Here is a 26,441-nt window from a genome sequence, read left to right as displayed (position 1 = left end):
CACTTGCCAGGCAGGTGCTGTGCCACTGAGCTACATCCCTGGCCTTCTGTAGTTGTTTTGAGAGAAGGTCTGACTGTATAGTCGAGGCTGGTCTTGAACTTGTGGTAATCCCCCTGCCTCACCCTCCCGAGTGCTGGGATTTACAGGCGTGTGCCACTACACCTGGCAGATTTCTGTAGCTTTGTAGTTAATCTTGATTTATCAAGATTTATACTGTTGGTGGTAATTTATACTGTTTTTCATTTTCACAGTTGTTTTGGTTGTTCTTAGTACTTTGTGTTTCTGTATATATTTTACTTATTTTTTTAATGTGTCCACTGTCTTGAAAGCTTATTTTATTTATTTATTTTATTTGATACCAGAAGTCAAACTCAGAAACTTGGGCTTGCAAGGCAGGCACAGTACCACTGAGCTAAATCCCCGGCCCAAGCTTATTTTATTTAAATAATTTTTTTTTTTAGTTTATTTGTAAGTGCTTGTAGTCCGTATAGTTTACAGTCTTTGAGAATGGTTACATGTACATATTACAGCATGTTTCTTTGTATTTTTTAATCCCCTCCCTTCTCCCTCTTTCCCACCCTCTTCCAATTCCCCTATCCTATTTTTCATTTTTGTTGATATTATTTGTCTGAGCTGCATATATTTTAGAATCCATTTTTCAGTTACTCTAAAAAAATGCCAGCTGGGATTTTTTGGAAGTTGTGATGGGAGATGATCGCATGGTCTCTCACATGAGAGGTATGTACTCTTCCAGTGAACTACATACACCCCAGTTGCTCGGCTGGCACTTTTTTTCTCTCTTTTTTTCAGTACTACGGATCGAATTTAGAACCTTGCACTTGTGAGACAGGTGTGGTGCCACTGAGCTAAATTCCCAGCCCTCAGCTGGCATTTTGATAGGTATTTGTCTTACTTTTCTCATTTTTGTGACAAATACTTGGCATCCAGAGTTAAAGGAGGAAAGGTTTATTTAGCTCACAGTTTGTAGAGTTTTCAGACCATAATCGGCTGGCTCTAAGGCAGGTTGGCATGGGGAAACAGTTCTTGCAAGCAAAAACAGCAAAAACAACAAGGGGGAAGACAAGTCTCTTTCTGTCCCTTATATTCTGTCCAGACTATTGGGATTAGAGCAGTGCCAAACCAATCAGTGGACTGATTTAGTAATCACACAGCCTTAATCCCAGCACCACGTACTCTAGGTCGAGCCACCTCTGAAAAAGCCCCACCTGTGACTGCATGAAGCTTTGAGGGGACATCTAGACCCAAAGCATAACAATATTCGATCCATCGATAAATTAGAAGAATTGAGAATATTAAGTGCTCAGCCTGTAAAAATCCATTTGTTTAGATCTTTAATTTTTCTTTTTAGCAGTCTTTTGGCAGTTTTTGCTGTAGAGTTCTTACAAATTTTTCATTAGGTTTAGTTCTTAGATTTAATGTTTTAAATACTATTATAAAAATACTTTTCACTTGTTTAGTATAATGTAGACTACAGGTGGTTTTTCTACATTAATCATTTAACCTGTGATCTTGCTAATTCAGTCTAGTAGAGTGTGTGTCCGTGTGCGCATGTGCGCACAGGTGTGTGTCCATTCTTTAGTATTTTCTACACACACAATCATGTTACAAAGATAATTTTATTCTTCTAATATTTATGCTTTTTATTTTTTTCTTGTTTTATTGCATTGGTTAAGACCTTCATTGTAAGTTGAATATAAGTAGAAGTGGTAAGAGTGGACACCCTTATCCCCAGTTTTTTGGGGAGGGAATTTATGATTTCATCATTAAGTGTGATGATACCTGTAATTGTTTTGTAGATTCTTAGCCTCTCACACTTTTTTTGGGGGATGGGGAATCGCACTGATAACCTTGCACTTACGAGGCAAGCAGAGCGCCACTGAGCTAAATCACCAGCCCTCTCTTACTTTTTTAGTATCATGAATGAGTATTGAATTTTTTATATTGCCTTCCTGCATTTACTGATACAATCGTACATGATTTCCTGTTATTTTGTTAATATGTGTTAGAGACTTTAATTAAATGTTTTGAGATAGTTGTAGATTTGCATGCAGTTGTAAGAAACAGTACTAGGGGATTGCAAATATACTATGTGTTTTCCCCCATTGGTAATGTCTTGTACAATATCATAGTAGGATATCGCCATTGCTGTAATCAAGATGCACCACATTTTTCTCATCACCACAGAGATCCTTTCTTCCATATTTTTTTTTCTTTTGCTTTTCTTAGAGTCTCACTATATAGCTCAAGCTGGCCTTAACTCACTATGTAGCCCAGGGTGGCCCTAAACTTGTGATCCTCCTTCCTCAGCCTCCTGAGTGCTGGGATTACAGGGGTGCACCACCATATCTGGCCTTTTGGACTTTTAAAGTAATGCTTGCTTCCCTCTCACCTCAAGACCTTCACTGCTAGAACCATGGATCTGCTCTACATTTCCATAACTGTTATTTCAAGAATGTTAACCAAATGTAATCATATAGAATGTAACCTTTGGAGATTGGTGTTGGAGATCTACTAGTATGGATATACCAGTTTGTAACTGTTTACTTGTTAAAGGTCATCTGGGTTGTTTTCGTTTGTGGCTAGTATGAGTAAACCTGATAAAATTTGTGTGCAGGTTTTTTTGTGAATTTGTCTTCCTTTCTTTGAGTGAAATGACCAGGAATACAGTTTCTGGATCCTATAGTAGATGCGTGTTTAGATTTTTTATAAACTGCCAATTTGTTTTCCAGCCTGCCTGCACCGTTTAATTCCTCTCCCAGCAAATTGAGTAATTCAGTTTTTTTCACATTCTTGTTAGCACATGATGTTTTCACTATTAGCCATTTTGAAAAGTATATAGAAGTATAATGTGGTTTTAATAATTGCAGTTCCCTAATAGTGAGTGCTACTGAATTTTAAAAACGTTTCTACTTGTTACCTGTATATCCTTTTAGATGAAATGGCTTTTCATGTATGCTGCCCATTTTCTAATTGAATTGATTGTTGTTTTCACTGTTAAGTATGTGTATTCTAGATACTAATTCTTTGTTTTTGTCAAGTATGTGGTTTGTAGACATTTTCGACCAATCTTTTTACTCTTTTCACAAATCCTAGGGAGAGTAAGTTTTAAATTTTCAGTAAGTAGAATTGGTCATTTTTTTCTTTTTGTAAATTGAGTTTTGTTGTGAAGTCTGAGAGCCAAGCCCTGCATCCTAAAGGTTTTACTTATTTTTTTCTAATAGTCTTAGCGTTTGATGTTTTGCATTAAGTCCAATTTGAGTAAATTTTTGTATGCGGGATGAGACTTAGGTTGAGTTTTTTTTTTTTATGGTACCAGGGATCGAATTCGGGACCTTGCACTTGGGAGGCAGGCGGCAGAACCACTGAACTAAATTCCCGGCCCAAGGTTTGTTTTTTTTTGCTGATATCCATTTGTTGTAATACTTGGTTGTAAAACCTCTGATGTACACATTACTTTGTGTTTTGTACCTTGTAAAAAATCAGTTGAGCTGGGCCGGAGATTTAGCTCAGTGGTTTCGCTGCCTGCTGCGCAAGCATAAGGACCCGAGTTCGATCCCCGGTACCAAAAAAAAAAAAAAATCAGTTGAGCATATTTATGTATTTCTGGGTTCTGTATTGTTTTTCATTGATTTATATGTCTGTTCCTTCACCATTACCAAATATTTTTGGTTACTATAGCTAAATATGAATTCAGTATCAGGTGTATAAATTTTAGAATGACCTTGTCTATACCTACAACAAACTGTGCTAGGATCTTGCTAGGCATAGCATTGATTCTATATACCAATTGGAGGAGAACTGATCAGTTACTACACTGAATCTTTCAGTTCATGAACATGATATACCTATCCATCTAACACTGATTTTTTGGGTCAGTGTTACAGAGTTTTCATCTGAGAGTCTTGTACGTGGTTTGTTAGGTTTACTCTTAGTATTTCTTTTGAAAAGCAATTATAAATAGTGTTGTATTTTTAAATTTCACTGTCCATGTGTTCATTACTAATCACATCATCTGCAAATAGAGACAGGTTTGGTTTTTCCTTTCCAATTAATATGCCCTTTATTTCCTTTTCTTGCGTTATTGGAAGAACACCCAGTGCTGTGTTGCATAAAAGTGATAAGTGGACATCTTTGGCCTGTTTCTGATCGTAAAGGGAAAGCATTCGGTCTTTTACATTAAGTATAATAGTAACTGTATGTAGGGTATATATTATACTGTTGTTTTTTTTTCCTGCGGTACTGGGGATCAAACTCAGAACCTTGTGCTTGCGAGGCAGGCACAGTGCCACTGAGCTAAAACCTTGGCCCATATATGCTCTTTATCAAATTGAGGAAGTTCCCCTCAATTCTCATTTTTCTGAGATTTGGTTTTGTGTGTGTGTGTGAGTGTGTGTGTAGTACTGAGGATCAAACCAGAGGCACTTTACCATTAAGCTACATTCCCAGTCCCTTTTTTATCTTCAGACAGCATCTGGCTAAATTGCCCAGGTGGGACTTGGACTTGTGATCCTTCTGCCTCAGCCCCCAAAGGGCTGAGACTGCAGGCGTGTGTCTGACTGAGTTTTTTGTTTTTATTTGTTTATGTATTTATTTTTATACCAGGGATCGAACGCGGGATCTTGTGCTTAGGAGATGGGTGACGGAACCACTGAGCTAAATCCATGGCCAGTTTTTTGTTTTAAAATCCTGAGTGGGTATTGAATTTTGTCAGATGCTTATTTGCATCAATTGCTAGGATCGTTTACTTTTTTTTTTTAACTTTAGCCATGTTAATATGGTAGATTACATTGGTTGGGTTTCTAATACTGAGCCAATACTACACTCTTGGGATAGACCTCATCTGCTCACGGTATATAATTCTTTTTATTTATTGTTGGAGTCCACTGGCTGGTAATTTGATGAGGAATTGATAGCATTTTTATTTGTTTGTTTTGTTTTGTTTTTTGAGACAAGGTCTATGTAGTTCAGGCTGACCTTGAATTTACTATGCAGCCTAAGATGGCCTTGGACTCATGGTGATCCCCCTGCCTCAGCCTCCTGAATACTGTGATTGCAGGCATGCACGCACCATTATGACCTGTTCCCTTTTGATTTCTTTTTCACTGGTAAGTTATTTAGAAATCTCTTGCTAAATTTTCAAATATGTAGAAATTCTAAATATCTTAATTACCATTTTTTTCAGCACTTGGGATAGAACCCAAGTATTTTATCACTGACCTATACCCCTATCCCTTTTTATTTTTTTATTTTTTATTCTGGTACCAGGGATCAAACTCGGGTCCTTGATGCTTGCGCAGCAGGCGCAAGCACTGAGCTAAATCCCCGGCCCCCCTTTTTATTTTTAATTCTGAAACAAGGGCTTGTTAAGTTACCCTTGAACTTGTAGTCCTGCCCTAGCTTCGTGAGTTGCTGGAATTACAGGTGTCCACCACTGTGCGAGGCTTCAATTTCAAATTTAATTCTGTTGTGGCCAGAGAATACACTCTGTGATTTTGGTCATTTGAAAGGTATTCACTCTTGTTTAAGGGCCACTGTATGTTGGTGAACATTCCCTGTGGATTATAAAAGAATATGTATTCTGTAGTTGTTAGGTATCATGTTCTATATGTCTTCAGTTGGCTTTTAAAATTTTTTGGTTCAGAATTTATCATTAACATTATTTATTGGTCACATATTCTCTTTGAAAGCTTTGAGCTACATTCCCAGTCATTTCTGGTTTGTTTGGTTTTTTTGGTACTGGGGATTGAACTCGGTTCCTTGTGCTTGTGAGGCAGGCAGTCATTTCTGTCTTTTTATGAGACAGGGTCTTGCTAAATCACCCAGGCTGTTATTGAACTTGTGATCCTCTTGCCTCAGCCTCTCAAGCAGCCACCATGCCCAATTGGTTGATGTTACCTTTCATTCAGGTTAAAGCATTACAAAATGTTTGTTAAGTAATATTGCTTATTAATATGTGTGTTCTCGAGAAAGTTTTTTTTAATGCTTTACTAGGTCAGTGAAGGATGTGACAGAGTTTCTATTATTAAGCAACACCTGGTACAGAACCTGACCTAATATTTTCTGAGTTCAATTATAGATGTGTCTGTTCTTCAAGGTGCCCTGTGTAGTTCCGCCTTTTCACGGTGGTCTCACATCTGAAACATGGCTACGGATTGGCTGGGCAGTATTGTGTCCATCAACTGTGGAGAGAGCTTGGGTGTCTACCAAGGAAGAGTGTCCGCGGTGGACCAGGTCAGCCAGACCATCTCCCTCACCCGGCCTTTCCACAATGGAGTGAAGTGTCTTGTGCCCGAAGTCACCTTCAGGTGAGAGTCCTGGTGGTCAATCAAGTCTGGTGGTCAGTGGCACTTGAACCCGGGTCTGATTCTCTGGGATGAGGCTGCTTTTGAGGATAGTCTTGTCACATGTGAGACTTGTGCAGTCTTCAGTCTTAAACCAGGGGAGCAAAGGCCTTGTGTTGTAATTAGCTTTCAGCTGATAACTCAGGGTTTGTAAAGCCTGTTTGTTTTATTTTAATGGTACTGAGGATTGAATCCAGGTATGCTCTACCATTGAGCTATGCCCCTGCCCCATTTAAAAAATTTTAAGGTAAGATCTTGCTAACTTGCCAAGGTTGGCCTTGAACTTATGAAGCACCTTCTTCAGTCTCCCAAGTAGCTGGGATTACAGGCATACACCACCACACCCCACTGTGGTTTAAGTTTAGCATAATCTTCGCCTGTAGTTTTCATTTTCTTGCTCAGTTGTTTTATTTGTACTTTCACACATTGAAAGTCCTTATTTTTTCAGCTGTATAAAAGTGTCTTGATAGATTTGTACATAATTATAACTTTTCCACAGAAACATAGAAACTGTAGCCAGTAGCTAAAGTCCTTAGTTGGAGGAATCTTTTTCTCAGTATGAGTCAGTTGATCTCAAGTTCACTTTTTTTTCCTTGCAGTACTGGGATTAGAACTCAGGGGCGTTCTTCCACTGAGCCATATCCCTACCCCTTTTTAGTTTTTCAGATACCATCTTACTGTGTCGTCCATGCTGGGCTTGAATTTGCAATCCAGCTACCTGAGAGTAGTTGTGATTGCAGGTGTGTGTCAGTGCATTCAGCAAACAGCCTCCCATTCTAACATGCATACAGAAAGGCTGTCAGGCAGGAGCTTCTTTGATTATTTTGAGCGGTTCCCTCCCTATGCACACCCAACGTAACCTGTCTGTGGGTATGCTCATTCTTATTGCTGACCTGCTCTGCAGTCTCTGTGGATGTGTCCTGTGTCCGTGGATGCTTTAAATGCTGCCCCTCTCTACCTCCTTTGATACTTCCTCCCTCTCTAGTTTTCTCTTTGTATTGTCTTTCTGCATTCTGGCATTCCCAGGCCTCTCATGCTTTTGCACTAGGTATGGCTGCCATTTCCCTTAGCTTTGTGCCTGCAGATACTGTCAAACGAAACAGTCCACTTCAACCCTTTTGTGGCTTCATTCTCTAGTCTCTCCTTATCTTTTTTCTAACTTTATCATCTTTCTGAATTAGCTCAATTTCATGTATACTTTCTCATACATTAATGTGACCTTACGTTTTTGTTTTCAGTTTAGGCCTAGTGTCTGAGTTCTATGTGCTTTTATTGTCTACTGGTAATTTCCAGTTGGGGGCTCTATAAGATATCTTAAATTCAGGGTTCTCAGATTTCTTCTTCCAGAGGTCTACCCATTATTGGTGACTTTACCCAAGTTTGGAGTTTAGGAATCATAACAAACTCTTCTTTCTCTTGAATCCTCATTTCAGTTAATCATCGCATTCTGTGTATTCAGAATGTCTCTTGGCCCATCCTCCCTTCTCCCTTTGCGGTGTCATTGGCCTGGTTTGTCTCTTCCTGCTTCTTGTCCAGTCTTCTGAATGGTGCCCCCTGCTTCTAGTTTCTCCACCTTCCTATGGACACAAGAAAACTTCATCATGCCCAGGATCTGCCCCCTGGTCACCTCCACACCCTCACTTCCTGATGGCCCTTTACAAGCATCCTTCCCTTCATAATGCCATAGCATTTCCACTTCCTCACATTTTTATGTTTTTCCGGGCTCAGAGCCCCTGTCTATAATTGCCCTTCTCCCTGCTGTCCTCCACTTGGTCAGCTCTTGTCCCCCTCATCCCCACCTTAGACTTAGCCTATGTGTTGTGTCTACCAAACTAATTGAGGTATTTCACTTTTAGGCTCTCTAGGACCTTATGTTCACATCTCTTGTGGCACTTAACACTTGATTGATTATGTACTTGCCTTTTCCAGTAACCAGACTGAATTTTTTTTTGTTGTTACCGGGGATCAAACTCAGGACCTTGCGCTTACAAGGCAGGCAGTGGAACCACTGAGCTAAATTCCCAGCCCAGGAATTTTTTTTTTTTTGGTACAGGGGATCGGATCAAAGTCAGGTCCTCATGCTTGCAAGGCAGGCTGCAGAACCACTGAGCTAAATCCTTGGCCCCAGACTGAGTTTCTTGTGGACGCATACTGATTTTTATCTCTGTATATCCTGTTCTTACTTAGCACAAGGCTTTTCCCCTAAAGTTTGTTCTTTATGCCTGTTGACTGAGAGGTAAGTGAATGAATGAAAAAAGCCATGATATATTCTGTTGTTTGTTTGTTTTTGTGGTATCGGGGATGGAACTCGGGTCCTTGCGCTTGCGAGGCAGGCGGCGGAAGCACTGAGCCGAATCCCCGGCAATATTCTGAAAATCTCATGTGATAATATAGCTCAGTTTTCGGTTTTTTTGGTACCAGGGATCACACTCCGGTCCTTGTGCTTGCAACGCAGGCAGCGAAACCACTGAGCTAAATCCCCGGCCTATAGCTTAGTTATTAACAGTAGTCTCTTTAAGACCATGTTATGCGAGTTGAATGTCAGCGATTAAATCCTCTCTTTAAGTGCTCCACCACCTGGCTTAAGTTTTACGTCTCCTAAGTCACTGAAATGCAGTTCTGCCAAGGGATAGCTGTTTTGCTGTTAATCTCAGTTTCATCTTTTTCAATGTTACAATGTTAAGACCTAGACTCTTGTGTATTTCAGGGCAGGTGATATCACAGAACTAAAAATCCTGGAGATACCAGGTCCTGGAGACAACCACCATTTTGGAGACCCTCATCAGACAGAATTAGGTCCCTCTGCTGTTGGGTGCCAAGTAGGTATCAATCAGAATGGGACAGGCAAGTTGGTGAAGAAGCTGACTTCTTCCAGCAGTGTCCCTCAGAACATCCCTAAGAGGACAGATGTGAAGAGCCAGGATGTTGCCATTTCTCCTCAGCAGCAGCAGTGCTCCAAGAGCTATGTGGACAGGCACATGGAGCCCTTGAGTCAGTCCAAAAGCTTCCGCCGTCGGCATAACTCCTGTAAGTAATCAAGGTGCTGTTTCAGGGCTTTGAGCTCTCACCTACTGTTACTCTTCAAATGCAACCTTTATTACTCTAATAAAAAGGATTCTGGCAGAGCTTCACAGGAGCATAACATGGTTTTCTCCTTCCAAGACTAGGCCCTTAAGACGTCAGGGGAAAGGAAGTGAGCTGTTAGAGATGCATGCAAAGCTTCCTGGCCACTCCCATCACTTTCCGTCCTTCAGAAAAGTCCATGATCTGTGCAGAGTTCATTGAAAGTAATTGTGATGGGTTTTTGTACCAGGGATCAAACTCAGGACCTTGTGTTTGCGAGGCAGGTGTCAGCACCACTGAGCTAAATCCCCAGACCTATGTGATGGTTTTTTTGTTCTGTTTTGTTTTTGTTTGTTTGTTTTTGTGGTACTGGGGATCAAACTCAGGTCCTTGCCCTTACACAGCAGGTGGCGAAACCACTGAGCTAAATCCCCGGCCCTCTGTGATGTTTTTTAAATCTGGTCACTGATGAGTGGTGTCTGATTTGAACCTGCTCTTGGACTGTTCCAGGCCTCACATTTGCTAGGCAAGGGCTCTGCCACTGAGCTATGCTTCCATCCCTTTTGTTTTCAAGACAAGGCCTCACTGTGTAGCTTAGGCTGACCTTGAACTAGTGGTGATGCTTCTTCCTCAGCTCCCGAGTGCTGAGTTTTGTTTTGTTTTAAACTTGGACACAGGGGTGTGCTAAGTTGGCCTAGGCTGGCCTTGAACTCTTGATCCTCTGCCTCTGCCTGAGAGTGAGGCTGATAGGCATGAGCCAGTGGTTTATTCCAGGGATTCTTGAGTAAATATTTGTTTTTGTTAGTTGGCTCTGAGGAGGAGACTGGTAGACATCTCTGTGATCTTTCATTTTCTGAAAGATTGACTTTTTTTTTTCTTTTGAGACAAGGTCTTGCTTTATAGTTCAGGCTGGCCTTGAACTCACTTTGTAGCCTCAGCTGGCCTCATCTCTTGATCCTTCTGCCTCAGCCTCCTGAGCGTTGGGATTTGCATGTGCCACCATGCCCAGCTGACCATTTATTTTAAGTTTTCTGTGTTACTGTCTCTACTGAGCACAGCAAGGAGAACACGTGCCAGTGTGTATTGCTTCTCAGTTTTGTTTGATAACAAAGGACTATTGAATGTCATTTGCCAATTATAGAACCATAGTTAATTCACCAGATTCACTAGATTGTGTTATATTTTTCAACATATTCACTAATTTTTTAAAAGTAAATAGTTCAGAAATATACTAGGTTATTTTAGAAAAAAGTTTTTGATTCTGTTACTTTGAATAGCAACAGAGCCCTTATCCCAGGTTTGAATTTTTAGAAAAGGTCCTATTATAAGTTACAGGGCCCTGCTTTCCTCTTACTGTTCAAACGCAAGGAACCTGGCTTTCATGGGGCCTCGCAGGTCGCCCAGGAAATACATTTTTTGAGCCATTGCTCCAGAGAGGGAGAAGGGGGGCATCTGGTTCCTGCATCCATGTTCTCTAGTGAGAAATAGGCATTGTTGAGATCGTGGTCTCCTCTGAACACCTTGTAGGTGTGTTTGAACATACAGATTACCCAGTGGTACTGAAGGACCAGTGGATAAGCAGGTCTTGATTATCATCCAGACATGCTGAATAATTGCCAGCTGGCAGGCAAAGTCTGCACTGGGCTTGACCAAACTCTGTGACCTCGCTTGGCTCACTTGAAGCCTCAGCTGCATTGGTTAGTAATAGATTCCTGCCAGGCTACATAATATTCCTGGTACCATTAATCCACCAATGGAAACTTTGCTTTGAAGTTCTTCTTTCTATCTAGGTTTTCACACATCTGCTGAGTATGGCTTTGAAGAATTTTTTCCACTTCAAAGTTCTCACTGAGATAAAGAGGAGCATAGCTATAGCCCATTCATCCATACAGTATTGCATTTGGAGCACAGGGATCAATTCTGTGTAGGTGAGTTAGCCATGTAATGTAATCCTCTGCGTGCTTCTCATTCTGCATTTTGTGATACAGCACAGCAGCCACTGCTGGGGACCTGCATCCCCACGCAGGAAAGCAGTGGACCTTTTGCTCCAACATTCAGGCTTTGCTAAAATTTATGTAGTAATGTGCTATCTGTAGCTAGGCAGAGTCCCCAAATACATCATAGAGATGTAAGCACGACAGAGGAATACCTCCCCAGCCAGTGTAACTGGTGCCATCCTTAGGGATGGCTGATGCTAGGCCTCTCTCCATTTGCTGAGAGAGATCTTGAGTCTTAATGGTCAAGGGCTGTGAAAACACAGGAGTTAGCCTCCCAGCAGAATCAAAGTTGCTTTCAGCCAGGTATTTGTTACAATTGGTGTAAGGATTCAGGACGGCCCTTGGAGCCAGGACACCAGAAGCAAGCAGGAATGAATGGGACTGTTCTGCACCCCACATACCCTGGGAGTTAAAGCAAAGGCTAATGCTGCAGATTGAAGCCTTCCTGTGCCTGGACCTCATGTCAGGCAGTGTCATAAAATCTAGCGTAATATTGTAATAATGAATCACAACATATGCACATCTGTTATGTTTCTTAAATGAACATGAATATTCCTTTAAAAAAAATTACTTCTAAGTGACAAACTATTCTAACTTTGAGTTAAGCTTTTTGTGCCCGGAGATAGTGGCAGAATAGACAAGGAATTTTATTTTTTAATTAAAAAAAATTTTATTCATGCATGTTTGCAGTACCTGAGTACATTCACCATGGTAGATTAGGAATTTTAATATTGATTAACTCGTGAAGTTATACCCTAGAGTCTTGCCGTGGCATTCCCATCTGAGAGCACAATTTAAAGTGAGTTAGGTCTCTCTGGAACCTCCATTCAGTGAATTTACTGTAGAAAACCCTACATGTGTCTTGCCAGTTTTTTTTCTCCTCAGTGACCCCAGTGGCACTGTAGTGAAGTTTTAGGTGGTTGTTTTTTACATGTTTATTTATTTTTTTGAAAACAAAACATTTATTGGTACATTTTTAGAGATACATAATGATAACATTCATCATACATAATTTATAGCTGTACATTATATATCTTTTTTTTCCCCATTGTCCCCTCCCTTTGACCTCTCTTCCTCTCCTTATGTACACAAGCTTTGTTTCTATTTCTTCCTTGCATTCTCCTTCCTTTCCTTTCTCCTGCCCCTCTCCCTTGTTCCCCTTCTCATTTGAACATTTTCCTCCCATTTCCCAATATGTTTTATACATTTTGGTCCTTATTTACACATTCAGTTTCTCAAACCAGAGGAATGGTATGGTAAATATGTGTGTCTAATTTATTTCACTTAAGAATATGGTCTCAGGGTTCATCCATTTAGCTAGAAATGTCTCAAACTCATCCTTCCTTATGGCAGAGTAGTACTCCATTGCAACGAAAACCCACATCTTTATCCATTCATCACTTGATGGGCATTTGGGCTGTTTCCAAGATTTAACTGTACAAACTCTGCCGCTATAAACATGGGTTTGCATATGTTGCTGTGGTATGATGTTTTTAATTCTTTGAGGAAGATACCAAGAAGGGGAAATGGAACCGGTAGCTTTAGTTTTTTGAGGAATCTCCACACTGATGTCCACAGTGGTTGCACTAGTCTACATTCCTACCAACAGTGGAGCAGTGTTCCTCTTTCCCCACAGCTCTGCCAGCATTTGTTATTGGTTGATTTCTTATAACAGCTGTTCTTTCTGGAGTGAGATGAAATCTCTCAGCACTGTTTTAATGTGCATCTCTCAAACGACCAGTGATGTTGAACATTTTTTCATATATTTTTTTTTGATACCGGGGATTGAACCCGGGTCCTTGCCACCTGCACAGCAGGTGGCAAAACCACTGAGCTAAATCCCCGGCCTAGCTCATTGATCTTTTCATATATTTATTTGCCATTTCTACTTCATCTGAAAAGTATCTCTGAATTTCAGATGCCTGGTGTTGGATTGGTGGGGTGTCTGATTTGTTTTGAGTTCTTTATATATTCTAGGTAGTAGTCCTTTGTCTGAGGAATAGCTGGCAAAAAGTTTTTCCCACACTGTGGGTTATCTCTTCACTGTGTTGGTGACTTCTCTTGCTGTGCAAAAGCTTTTTTAGTAAGATGAAATCCCAGTTGTTGATTCTTTGTGATAGTTCCTGTGTGATGAGGGTTTTGTTCATAAAGTCTGCCTATACCAATGTCTTTGAGAATTCTACGTATTCTATCTTCCAGCAGATTGTTTCTGGTTTAATATTTAGATCTTTAATCCATTTTGATTTAAGGTTAATGCTTAGTAAAAGATATGGGTCTAGTTTCAATCTTCGGCATGTGGAAAGTCAGTTTTTCCAGCACTGTTTATTAAAGAGGCTATCTTTCTTTCAGTGAAGGTGTCTGGCTTTGTCAAAGACAAGGTGGCTGAGTATGTCTGGAGTTGTTTGTGCATTTTCCAGCTTGTTCCACTGATCCTTGGGTCTGTCTTTTGCTAGTACCATGCTGGTTTTATCACAGTAGCTGTGTAGTGTAATTTGAAGTCAGGGATTGTGATGCCCTTTGCCTTGCCTTTGTTAACCAGAATTGCCTTTGCTATTCTAGGTCTCTTCTGGTTCCAAATGAATTTTAGGATTGTTTTTTTAATTCATTGAGATATGTTGTTGGAATTTTGATCAAAATTGCATTAAATCTGTATAACAATTTAGGAAGTATGGCCATTTTCACTATATTAGTTCTTCCTACCCAAGAACAAGGGATATCCATCCATTTTCTGATATGTTCTTTGATCTCCTTTTTCAGAGTACTGTAGTTTTCTTTTTTGTTTTTTTTGTTTTTTTTTTTAGTACTGTAGTTTTCAATGCAGAGGTCTTTTACTTCTTTGTTTAGATTGATTCCTAGGTATTACGTTTTTTGGGATCCTAATTTGAAAGGTGTTGTTTCCCTAATTTTTCTCTCATTGAGTTTGTTATTCATGTACAGTAGTGCTATTGATTTTTGAGTATTGACTTTGTATCCAGGTATTCTACTGAATTTGGTTATTAAATCTAGAAGACTTTTTTTTGGTACCAGAGATCGAACTCGGGACCTTGGCGCTTGAGAGGCAGGTGGTGGAACCACTGAGTTAAATCCCCGGCCCATCTAGAAGACTTTTGGTAGAGTTTTTGGGGTCTTCTATGGAGAGTATTATGTCATCTGCCGATAATGATAATTTAACTTCTTCCTTTCCTGTCCTTATTCCTTTTATTTCTTTTTCTTGTCTAATTGCTCTGGCTAATGTTTACAGAACTACATTGAACAAGAGTGGTGATAGTGGACATCTTTGTCTTGTTCTTGATTTTAGAGTGAGAACTTTCAGTTTTTGTCCATTTAGTATGATGTTGGTTGTTGGTTTGTCATAGACGACTTTTATCAGTTTGAAATAAAGACCATCTATTCTAATTTTCTGTAGGATTTTTATCATGAATAGGTGTTGGAGCTTGTCAACGCTTTTTCTGCATCTATCAAGGTGATCATATGGTTTTAGTCCTTGGCTCTGTTAATATGATGTATTACATTTATTGATTAGCATATGTTGAAGCATCCCTGCATCCCTGGGATGAATCCTACTTGGTCATGATAAATTACCTTCTTTGTTTTTTTGGGTACTGGGTATCAAAGTCCAGTCCTTGTGGCTTATGAGACAGGCGGCAGAACCACTGAGCTAAATCCCTGGCCCTGAATTACCTTCTTAATGTTTTGCTGCGTTCTGTTTGCCAGTATCTTGTTGAGGAATTTTTACATCTATGTTCATTAGGGAGATTGGCCTGTAATTCTCTTTTTGTTTTGTTTGTTTTGTTTTGTTTTTTGGTACCAGGGATCAAACTCAGGAGCTTTCGCTTGCTAGGCAGGCGTGGTGCCACTGAGCTAAATCCCTGGCCCTGTAGTTCTCTTTTTTTGGTTGGATACTTCTCTGGTTTTGGTGTCAGGGTAATAATTGCTTCCAGGAGTGAATTTGGGAGTATTGCTTCCCTTTCAATTTCATTGAAGAGTTTGAGAGGTAGCAGCAGTAAATCTGTCAGGGCCTGGGCTTTTCTTTGTGGTAGGTGTCTAGTTACATCTTCAATTTCATTGACTGATGCTGGTTTAGTTAGAATTTTTATATCTTCTTGATTCAGCTTTGGTAATTCATAACTATCTAGGAATCTGTCCATTTCTTAGCAGTATACATTTAAGATTAATTCATGTGTTTTTGTGCCTGATAGTTCATTGTTTTTTATGTGTTTTTTTGGTACTGGGGATCGAACTCTGGTCCTTGGGCTTGTAAGGCAGGCGGCGGAACCATTGAGCTAAATCCCCGACCCAGCTCATTGATTTTTATTGCTGAATAATACCCCATAATATGGCTGTATCTGTTTATCTAATCATCAGTGTTGAAAGACATCTTACTGGTTCTAGCTTCTGCTAATTATGAATAAATCTGCACTTTTGTGTAGATTTTTGTGTGGGCAGAGATTTCAGATCACTTTTATAAATAAATAGGAGAACAATATATGGATGTTATAGTAAGAATGTTTATTTGGGTATTTTTCCCATTACTAACAATCACAGTAATTCCTGAAAGGACTATATGCAGTTAACTAGAGAACAAGTAATTTGGTTGACCCTAACCCTATCACTTGAATGCATTAATAAATTGGCTCACTGAAACACATACTCTATGTGATTTATTTTGTTTTTGCTACCTGGTCAATTCTCTTTTCCAGGATTGTGAGCTGTACACAAGAAGATAGAGATCATAGAAAATTAAAAGGTTACTGTCTTCCAGGGAAGTTCTTTTTTAATTTCATTTTATTTTAGTGTTTTGAAACAGGGTCTTGCTATGGAGTTCAGGGTGGCTTTGAATTCAGTGTGTAGCCCAGACTGGCCCTGAACTTGCAGGATTCTCCTGCCTCAGCTTCCCAAGTGCTGGGATTACAGGCATGTACCACCACACCTGGCCCAGGGAACTTCTTCAGAACCTAAGTCAGGGTGGAAAATATCTGTGTTCTCAGAATTTGATGATGGGTTGTGGCTCTGTCACCTTCTGATAGAAGGTAGAGCTATGTTCATTTATTTATTTGTTCATTGAGCCCCACAAGATGAATAGAAATGTCTGCCTTAGGATTTTCTTTGATATGTGTACTTTCATGTTAAGACTAGTAGATGAATCAAACTGTAGGAATATAATCTCTCCTCAGTTCTGCCTTTTGTGTTAATGTGTGGCAGTAGGGATATTAGAGGTTGAACCCAGGGCCCTCACACTGAGCTACATCCCAGCCCTTTTTATTTTTATTTTGAGACAGGGTCCTGCTCAGTTGCTGAATTGCAGAAGTTAGGCTCAAACTTGTGAACCTCCTCCCTCCCAGAATGCTGGATGATGGGTGTATGCCACTATGCCCGGCTCAGTTCTGACTGTTCAAGTGTTCTTTTCAGGTTAGCAATGAGGTGGTGAGCAATATGTTAGTCTTAGTTGCCTGATCCAACAGTGATGGGAGATTTAGCACAAGTAAGTTTTCATCTCTTCCCTCAGATTTGGGTGGGGATGGATTCAATAGTGGTAACATATATGACTGCAACATCAGTGCCAGGAAGCAGGAGGAAGCCATTAAAAGCTTGTTAAGGACGTTGGTCTGTACATAGGTATAAATCATGTTTGTCAAATCCCATGTCAGAGGTAAAAATGCCAACCATTAGAGGAACAGAGGAAAGACACTTCCCTTTGAAATCACAATCAAATTGTGCACTTGAGGAACCATTGGCTACATACACACGAGTAACCAAATGTAAGGGTTTGAATTAAGGCTTTTTTGCCTGTAGAACATGAAAGTAAATGGGTGGCCTTCAGCTCATTTGTATACAGGCAGAGGTGGTTCCTTAGGTATGACCTTGGCTCAACCTGGCACTGATCGATTGGTCCGTCCCATCCCGTCCCATCCCTTGCCCCTCCCTCCTTGTGCTCATGGCCTCTCTTTTCTCCCTACTGTCTGAAGATAGACATCAGGAAGTGGATTTGAGCCTTTTAAACTGAAAGATGTCATATATTATTGGGGCTTTTTGGTTTGTTTTTGTTCTTTTGAGGAGACAGGGTCTCGCTATGCAGTTCAGGCTGGCCTCAAACTCACTATGTATCATAGGCTGGCCTTGAACTTGTAGCGGTCCTCTTGCCTCAGCCTCCCGAGTGCTGGGATTGTAGGCCTGCACCACTACGCCCAGTGATGTCATGTATTACTGTGATTGGGCTTTAATGGTCTATTGAGTATAAGAGTCATCCCATTATCTGAGTCCAAAAGTTATGTTTTGCCAGGTTTTCACAGGCCTGCTAAAGTCCTCCTGACTTCTTATCACCTCAGATGTGCTTTATATGTCTAACAGACTGAAAATGCAGGACCTAGAATTTGGGTGATAATCAAAAGGTTCCACCTCCTCACAGGCACCTTCTACTAGAGTTTGTGGAGACAGGCACTAAAACTTCTGCAGTTTGACCGTCAGGTAACCTTTAGCGTGCTAAGTATAGGACAAAGTTCCCCTTTACAATATGTGTGTGACAAAAACCAATAAATAAATGGTACTGAGGGTTATACAATAATGGTTTATTAATAAGATATCCTTGCCAAAGGGCCTCAGTGCCAATGGCTGGCAGAAAAGTGGCACGGGAAGGTGGCCAGCCACCAGTCTTAACAAATTCTTGGCCCTTGGAATTGAAAGGTTCAAAAAAAAAGTCTGGGAAGCACTGTTTGTCCTTTGCAAGGGAAATGCTTTACTCTCCTGTGGCCAAAGACCTGCTTGCTTAATACAGAGTGGGCACTTTGGGCTGAGTTAGTCGAGTACTGAGTCAGCTTAATTCATCTAGGACTTCCTAATATTTGTGTTAAAATATGGGAAAAGGAGCATTTCTGCTCAGCCTGCCCATAGATGTAGATAGTCCTGCGATTCTATCTCCCTCCTTCCCTTGCTCAGGGTGCTTGGCCACCGTGGTGTATTAGAGGCAGTAGTGCCTGTGGCAGCATCAGGCTGTGCAGCATAAACCCCCAGCGGTTTAAGCCATGGCACTTTTCACAGCATCTAGCAGCAGCGTTGCTGTAACTGACAATGACATATTCGAATTAAGCACATTCTTTGACTGCAACAAAGCACCACAACATGGCCGAGAGGAGCTTCCTGAGCAGCGAGGTGTTGTCGGGGGACTTGATGTCCTTCTTTGACCAGCCGAGTTTGCGGGCTAGATGACTACGTGGAGGTTGGCAAGCACTTCAAACCTCATGAGTTTTCCAGCAACAAGGCTAAGGTGGGCTCCTCCAATTGGCTGTACATGAGTGAGTTGGTCAGTGCCTCTGACACCAGCAAGGAGGATGCCTTCTCTGGAACAGATTAGATGTTGGAGAAAATGGATCTGAAGGAGTTTGATTTTGATGTCCTGTTGAACGTAGATGACCTGGAAAGCATGCCAGATGAACTTTGGCCATGTTGGATGACACATGTGATCCCTTTGCATCCCTAGTCCAGGAGACTAATAAGGAGCACCCCCAGGCAGTGAACCCAGTTGGCTATCTTCCAGAAAGTTTAACAAGAACCAACCAGGTTGCCCCTTTCACGTTCTTGCAACCTCTTCCCCTTTCCTCCAGGGTTCTGTCCTCTACTCCAGATCATTCCTTTAGTCAGAGCTAGACAGTGACGTGGCTATCTGAAGGAGATAGGAAATCTGACTCCATTGCTTATATTACCTTGATTCCTCAGTGTGTAAAGGAGGAAGGTGCCCCCTCAGATAATGACAGTGGTACCTGTATGAGCCCTGAGTCCTACCCTGGTTTTCCCCAGCACAGTGCCTTTACCTCTGGGGTCTCTGAATAGGAGCCTCCTATCGCTAGGAGTCCCCTGTGGTTCTTCCTGTTCCAAGCCCTGTGATCCCCCTGGAGAGAAGATGGTAATAGCCAAAGTGAAGGGTGAAAAGTTAGATAAGAAACAAAAAAAATAGAGCAAAGCAAGACAGCAGCCATCAGGTACCACCAGAGGAAATGGGCAGAACAAGAGGCCCTCACTGATGAGTGTAAAGAGCTTGAAAAGAAAAATGAGGCTCTGGAAGAGAAGGCAGATTCTCTGGCCAAAGAGATTCAATATCTGAAAGATTTTATGGAAGAGGTCCACAAAGCAAGGAGGAAGAAAAGGGTCCCTTAGGAAGGGTCAGGAATGCTGTGTACTTGTACGTAGGTGTCTTGCACTAAAGGCTGTGTTGTAATAAATTCTTTTGTAGTGAAAGTAAAAAATGAGGAAAGGAAAGAATATGACAACTGAATGTCTTAGTCTGTTCTTGATTTCTTTTATATTCTCCTGTTGTCTTGTGATGTCAGTATTTCCTCGTGCAAATGTTTTTCACTGTCTTGCTTTCTGAGTGTTAGGAACATAGCTGGTCCTCAGTGTGTAGATCCCAAATGAATGAATGAAGATCCTACATGCAGAAGAGCACAGAAAGATACTGAAACTTTGTAAAGGGACAGCTTAGAGTTTGGCTGCAAGTTATAAATATAGATTCCTGCAGCAGGGTCCAAAGTAGTGCGCATTGCCCATGATCCTTAGGGGAGATTTAAGGCCTATGGCCCACAGTAAGCTTGTGGTTTTTACAGGGGGACACTTGTTGATGTGCTGAGAAAGTTTTGCAGCCAGCTGTGGTCATTTTCTTTGGTTTTCTACTTTGCGTTCTGTAGTCTTCGCATGGCATGATACAAAGCAGGCACTATTGGTCAGCCTTTTTTCTCAAACTGAGCAACAAGTGTTGTTTCTACCTTGTACTGTCTTCCCTAAACACTTCTAAACACTTTCCTGTGGTATTAGCCTAGTGTTTGGTAGCACTAAACACTGGGTAGTTAGAGAAGCAAGTTACGATTTTGTATACAGCTGATGTCAGCACCAGGATAACTGGCCTTTTACGAGTGTCACTTGGGAAGTCTGAATTGCCTGCAGAATGGGTCTTTACACTGTTGTTCTTTTCTGTTTCCTACAACTGTTTGTTCCCGTTGTCTCCTTTTTAGTGATGTCTGTATTTTTCCCCCTTTGAACTTTATTCCTGATCTGTTGCTCGGTTTCAGGAGCCTGGGGTTTCATCTGAACAGGAATGTTTTCCCATTTTGCTGCTTTTACATTACCTCAGACCTCATAGATCAATCACTTCTCTTCATCTGTCCTTGTGATGGTTCCAGGATGGCTCATTGTCTGTTCGTATTGGACGTAACTGAACTTTCTTCCTCTGAAACCCTTGCCTCACACTCCCTCTGAATCATTGTCAGCAGCTTCATCTCAGTGCTTTCTCAGTCACACAACAGCTTGGCATCGTTTTTGTTGGCTTACTGTGTTTCTCATATTAATCTCCAGTTGCCCTTTATTTTACAAACTCTTTTTTAGAACCTTAACTTTCGTTTCTTTTTGTTCTGTTTTGCTTTGATTTCTTAATTTAGTAGAGATTGTGTACTTAGCAGAAGACCAAGCAGTAAGCACATTGGGTGACAAGGCTCTCACCCTCTGTTGACTTACAAGCTCCTTTTGGGGTTAGAGCAGGAGCATAGGTGAACTAGAGCCAGGCAGGTCACATAGAGTGAGCACTGGGTCACTGGTGTCTACACTGTCACTAGCAGTCAATCAGAAGTGGTTTCTCAGCAGGAACAATCAAAAGCAGTGTGTTTGGGCTGAGGCTGTGGCAGTGAAAATGAGAACTAGCTTAAGGCTCCTCAGTAGGGATGATCTAGATGTTGTACATCAACATGGTATAATTTGAAATTTTATAGCCATAAAGAATAAGATATTTGAAGAACTCTATGAAATGAGAAGATGCTCCTAAGAAAGAAAGCATGATACAAAATTTTGCCCATGAACTCCTTTTAAAGTTGTCTGTGCAAAGTGCTTTTTGCCTTTGCTTTGTGTGCTCATTTTCTAGACACAGCTGTCTCTCTGTGTTCTTTTAACTGCCTGCTTCTGTGAGAGCTGCATAATTTCCCTACTCCTGCATATGTGGAAAGAGTGCAGAATTTGGAATGTGACAAAGTCCAATTTCTAATTCAGACATCTGTTAGCTGTATAAATTGGAGCAGGGTGCTTAACCTCCCACCCTTGGTCTCTACATTTGTAGAATGGTAAATTTATTTATTTTTATTTTTGGGTTTTTAAAAGTTTTTTTACTTTTTGGTACCAGGGATCGAACTCAGGTCCTTGCGCTTGTGAGGCAGGTGGTGGAACCACTGAGCTAAATCCCCAGCCCTATTTTTTGGTTTTTTTGAGATAGGGTCTTGCTGTGTAGTCCAGGCTGACCTTGAACTCACTATGTAGCAGAGGCTGTCCTCAATCTTGCAGCAATCCACCTGTTTCAGCCTCCTGAGTGGTGGTAATACAGTCGTGCACCACCACACCCAGCCTAGAATGGTAAATTTACTTGGATTGTTTAAAAGATAAACATAATCGATGCCAAGCACATAGTTTCAGCAGGTTGACCAATGGTGGAATTTTTTAGTATCTTTTTCTTTAAACTAGTAGATGACTGTGGACCACAATGAGCATTATAATGAACATCTTGAAGCATTGTGCTGCATCTAACTTTAGAATATTATGAAAACTAGTCTTAGTGAAAAAGCTCATGATACATGTTAAAGTGTTGGGTTGATTGTACAGGATGCTCTGGGTGTTAATGAAAGACTCTATTCAGTGTCTTAAAGAACAAAGAAATCATATCCCAGTAAGGCCAGAGGTCACTTTCTGGTCCGGTACAAGTGGGGCTCAGACTTAACTTCTCCAGCTTTTGTGTGTGCGTGTGTGTGTGTGTGTGTGTGAGCTTTGTTGTCAAACTGCTATCAGTGATTGTAGCAGCTCTGTGTGTCTCATCCAGACATGACACTCTTCAGCAAGACAAAAGAGGCCATCTTTTCCAGTGTATCATTTCTAGCAGGTTTTCTTTCCTCAGCACCATTGATGGGAAAGGCAGATCATTTTTTTTGTTGTTGTTATGGGAAAAATGTCTGTGTTCTGGGATGTTTGTAGTAGATGCCAATAGCATTCTAACCACCACGAGTTGTAACAACCAAAAATATCTGCACATAGTGTCAAGTGTCCCAATAGGAGGCAAAATTACCTCTTACTAAATACAGGAGTTTGGGAGTGAGGAGACCTTTATCAGAAACTACTAGCTGGCATGGTGGTGCATGCCTGTAATCCCAGCACTCGGGATGCTGAGGCAGGAGGGTTGCCCCGAGATTGAGGCCAGCCTGGGCTGCAGAGCACATTCAAGGTTAGCCTGGACTATATAGTGAGATCCTGTCTCACAAACAAAAAAGAAACTACTGCAAGATCTCCCTCCCCCAAGCCCTATCCCATCATATCTTGGCCAGTATTGCTTCACACACCCATACTTAAACCAGTTATTGCCACAAACTCAGCCGTAACTGATTTAAACATTAATCCATGCTCTCATCAAAGAAAATATCTATCTGAAAAAAATGGGGTTCTGAGGGTAGAAGGTTCTGGATGTTTGGTAGGCACCAGTAGAATCTAATAGGGAAAAACTCTTTCACTCCTTACTTGCAGTAAGAATCTTTTGCAAGTATGGTATTGGTAAAATGGAAGCATTCGACTATTAGGTTTGCAGAAGTGATTTGGAATCATAAGAGCCAAACTTAATGATGATACGGTTCACCACAGAACCTCTAGCCCCTAGCACAGATGTCAGTACATAACAGATACTAATGAATTTTTGAATGAATATAGAAAAATGCTACTAGAACACTTTCAGGGGTGAAATGGAGTTTTGAATTTGATAAGCGGTTTGTGTGACTATGAAATCTGTTGGCTGAAATGAAAAAACTGTTACAGAACACCTTATTCTTTTTTTCCCCAAATAAACTGTATTCAGCTTCAAAAGAATTATACTTTGGCTTAAATTGGGCCTTAAAGTAAGAAATATTGACTCATAATATTGTTACTGACTCCTTAGGTTTCTTCCTCCCTCAGAACTAAACATTTCCGACATTGATAAGAACTCTTCGTTGGCTCACTAGTGTATTGATTTCTATGATACCTGCATATTACACACATTAGATATGAGACTTGGAAGTACACATTGAGAAGGGTTAAATATGAAAGAAAGTTACTATACTATACAGTAGTATAGTAAATTATTAGAAATTCAAAATATTTTTTACTTTATTAAGAAATTAATAGAACAGAGTGATTAATTGTGAGTCATTGATTTTTAAAATGTTAGTGTGCCACTTAAGGAAAATAGTCACACTAGTTGTTTCAGAGAGAATTTAGGTTTGTTTGTTGGTTGGTTTTGTTTTATTTTTGGTACCCGGGATCGAACTTGGGACCTTGTGCTTGCAAGACAGGCGGTGGAACCACTCAGCTAAATCCCTGGACCCGATTTTTGGTATTTTGAGACAGGATCTCACTATGTAGTTTAGGCTGTTCTTGAACCCTTAAGTAGTCCAGGCTGGTCTTAATTAGAGATAATTTAATATGGGGCATTCGTTATGTAGAAGACTGAATTGAGGAAGAGATTGGGATAATCAGAACCTTGGAGTTGAGAGAGGATGCTCCATAGAGCTGATGCCTGTATTTCTGGGGGTAGGTGAGCTGGTTCTGTCTAAGTAGGCAGGAAGAAAAATTGGAGACTAGAACCAGCTGCCAGGACAGTGCTGGTGAGAATAAGAAGCAAACAAGGAGAAAATCTCCTCTTCCTTCTTTCACCTTCCTTGTGGCTTCCTCCAGTACCCACTACTGGTGGTGTCACCTGTCAGGAAGCCAACTCACCGAAGAGAAAGGTTTGTAGAGTTCCAGCCTCAGGATCACAAACAGATTCAAAGAACTGGTCTTGCGGGCTGGGGATTTAGTTCAGTGGCACCTTGCCTCACTCACAAGCGCAAGGTCCTGAGTTTGATGCCTGGTACCGGGAGAAAAAAAAAACAACACAAAGAAAACAAAACAAAGAACTCATCTTGGGTTCAGCTTGCTTGCTTGCTTGGATATGGGTGGGTGAATGGATAGATGGTGGTACTGGAGATTGAGTCCAAGCCGTATCTCCAGCCCTTTTTAAAAATTTTGAGACAGACTCTTACTAAGTCATTACATTGCCTAGGATGGTAGGAACTTGCAGTCCTCCTGCCTTAGCCTCCCAGAATGCTGAGATTATAAGTGTACACCATCCTACCTGGCTTACTTGTGTTTTAGTGGCAGTTGTAGTTGGAAAGAATATTCTGAGAAGCATGACATAGAGCAGAGTCTGTAGACTTTTTTTGTATAGAGTTGGATGGTAAATGTTTATGCTTTGCAGGCCACAGGATCTTAGTTTCAGATACTTAATTTTGCCCATGTAGTACAAAAACAGATTCTAAAGAAATGTGACTGAGTTCCAGTAAAAAAATTTTTTTCCTGGTACCAGAAATCAAACTCAGGACCTTGTGCTTGCCAGGCAGGCATGGTGCTACTGAGCTGCATCCCTGGCTTCCCAGTAAAACTTTATTTAGAGACAGGTGGTAGGTTGGATTCAGCAGAGTCTTGGGGTAGAATACACACTTACAGTGAAGTTAATTACTAGTAGTAGTCAGTGCTGATTCATATTTGAAATAAATTTCTTTGATACTTTTAATTTGGAAGCTCATTGTCTTACTTTTCTCTTTACTGAGACAAAATACCCAACACCCACAAGTTGAAGGTGCAAAGGTTTATTTCAACTCCTCGTTGGTAGAGGCTTCGGTCCATAGCTGGCTCCACGGCAGGGCAGCATGCAGGGACATGGAAGAGGAGAAACAGTCCAGTCCAAGGCAGGCAGGAAGCAGCAAGCAGCAGCAAAGAGCCTCCCTTTCCCTTTTATCCCACTCAGGCTGCCAGTGTTTTGAGTGGTGCTACTCAGCACATCCAGGGTGGGTCTTCTATCTTTGGTAAATGGATTCAGCCACACCCAGAGCTATGCTTTCAATCTGTGGGCTAATTTAGTACCACCCCCTTAATCCCAGTATTACACAGTCTGGATCCAGCTAGCTCTGAAAAGTCCCACCTGTGAGTGCATGAGACTTTGGGGCCACATCTAGATAAAGGCCGTATTAGTCATCTTTATAGATCTGATCAGATTAATTTTTGAAAGCCCCTACTCTGGCCAAAGAAGCTTATAAACAATTCTCTTGTTCAGATGTGATTGCCACAGCATTATCCTTAACACTTAAGTTTCTTTTTTGTTGCTATTTTTATTAGTATATATTTGTGATACATAGAGATTACGTTCAGCTTGGATTTGATCCATGTACATATAGCATCTTGATTGTGTTTTACTTCCTCTCCCTCCTTCCCCAAAGGGAAGTTAAATAATAAGTTTTATGTTAGTATTGATCAGTGTTACATGACAGTGCTTCAGTCATCAGCAGACTATATGTATGGTGGTGGTCCCAAAGATTACCTGGTGACCTTATTGCCCTTTTAGTTTGTATAAGTACACTCTGTGATATTCACAGAAGTTGAAATCACCGTTAACAACACATTTCTTAGAATGTATCCCCACCATTGAATGATGCATGACTGTATTTTACAGTTAAAGAAAAACTGATGTAAATCCATTTGCATGGAGAAACCTCTTGTGGAACATCATATTTTCTTGAGATGTCTCAAATATGGACAGTGATTGGCTGGCATGAAACCTCAGAAAGGCACCAGTTTCCACACCATGTTAAATCCATAAAGTTTAATTTCTCATACTTGAGAGAAAATAGAATACTCAGTGTCATCTTTCTGCATTGCAGTGGGTCATCTATGTATATCCCTAGGGCGGATGTCTACTGGAGAGACCCCTGGGCCAGTGCTTATTTCGTTGTGATTAGTTTGATTGAATGTCGAGGCAGTGCACAGATAATCCTAAAGCTGGACTTTTCCTCTTATTTTTCCTTACCTATGTGTGTTAGTAATGGTGTGCTAGTTATTCTGACCTTGTATTTTCATGCCTGTTCTCCATTTCCTATGCAGCTCTGCTTTCTCTTTCATATTTCTATGGCATTTTATGTCACCTAATTTCATGAGTCAAATC

General features: G+C 40.8%; 1 protein-coding gene and 2 pseudogenes across 4 annotated transcripts in view; 2 read left to right on the top strand and 1 right to left on the bottom strand.

The window, feature by feature from the left end:
* Positions 1 to 26,441, top strand: part of Edc3 (enhancer of mRNA decapping 3) — a 231,312-nt gene that overhangs the window by 5,422 nt on the left and 199,449 nt on the right. Inside the window, exons 2-3 of one of the 4 annotated variants that reach the window (XM_087198891.1) lie at positions 6,116 to 6,326; positions 9,070 to 9,389. The exons of 1 other annotated variant lie outside the window; for it this stretch is intronic. The gene's annotated coding sequence lies outside the window, so the exon portion shown is untranslated. Of the gene's footprint in view, positions 1 to 6,115; positions 6,327 to 9,069; positions 9,390 to 11,331; positions 11,354 to 26,441 lie in introns of those variants that run through there. 2 more of the 4 variants (XM_087198889.1, XM_087198893.1) reach the window with 2 other exon arrangements.
* LOC147821883 (glutathione S-transferase LANCL1 pseudogene) lies at positions 10,972 to 11,902 on the bottom strand (annotated as a pseudogene).
* On the top strand, positions 11,902 to 21,213 carry LOC147821882 (cyclic AMP-dependent transcription factor ATF-4 pseudogene; annotated as a pseudogene).

Source organism: Heterocephalus glaber, unplaced genomic scaffold (genome assembly GCF_053883595.1).
Source record: "Heterocephalus glaber isolate CG9 unplaced genomic scaffold, H.glaber_assembly_v1.0 deba00001689, whole genome shotgun sequence".
Classification (NCBI taxonomy): Eukaryota; Metazoa; Chordata; class Mammalia; order Rodentia; family Bathyergidae; genus Heterocephalus; species Heterocephalus glaber.
Note: the sequence above shows the minus strand (reverse complement) of the source record. Positions and strands in the feature narration are given on the sequence as shown.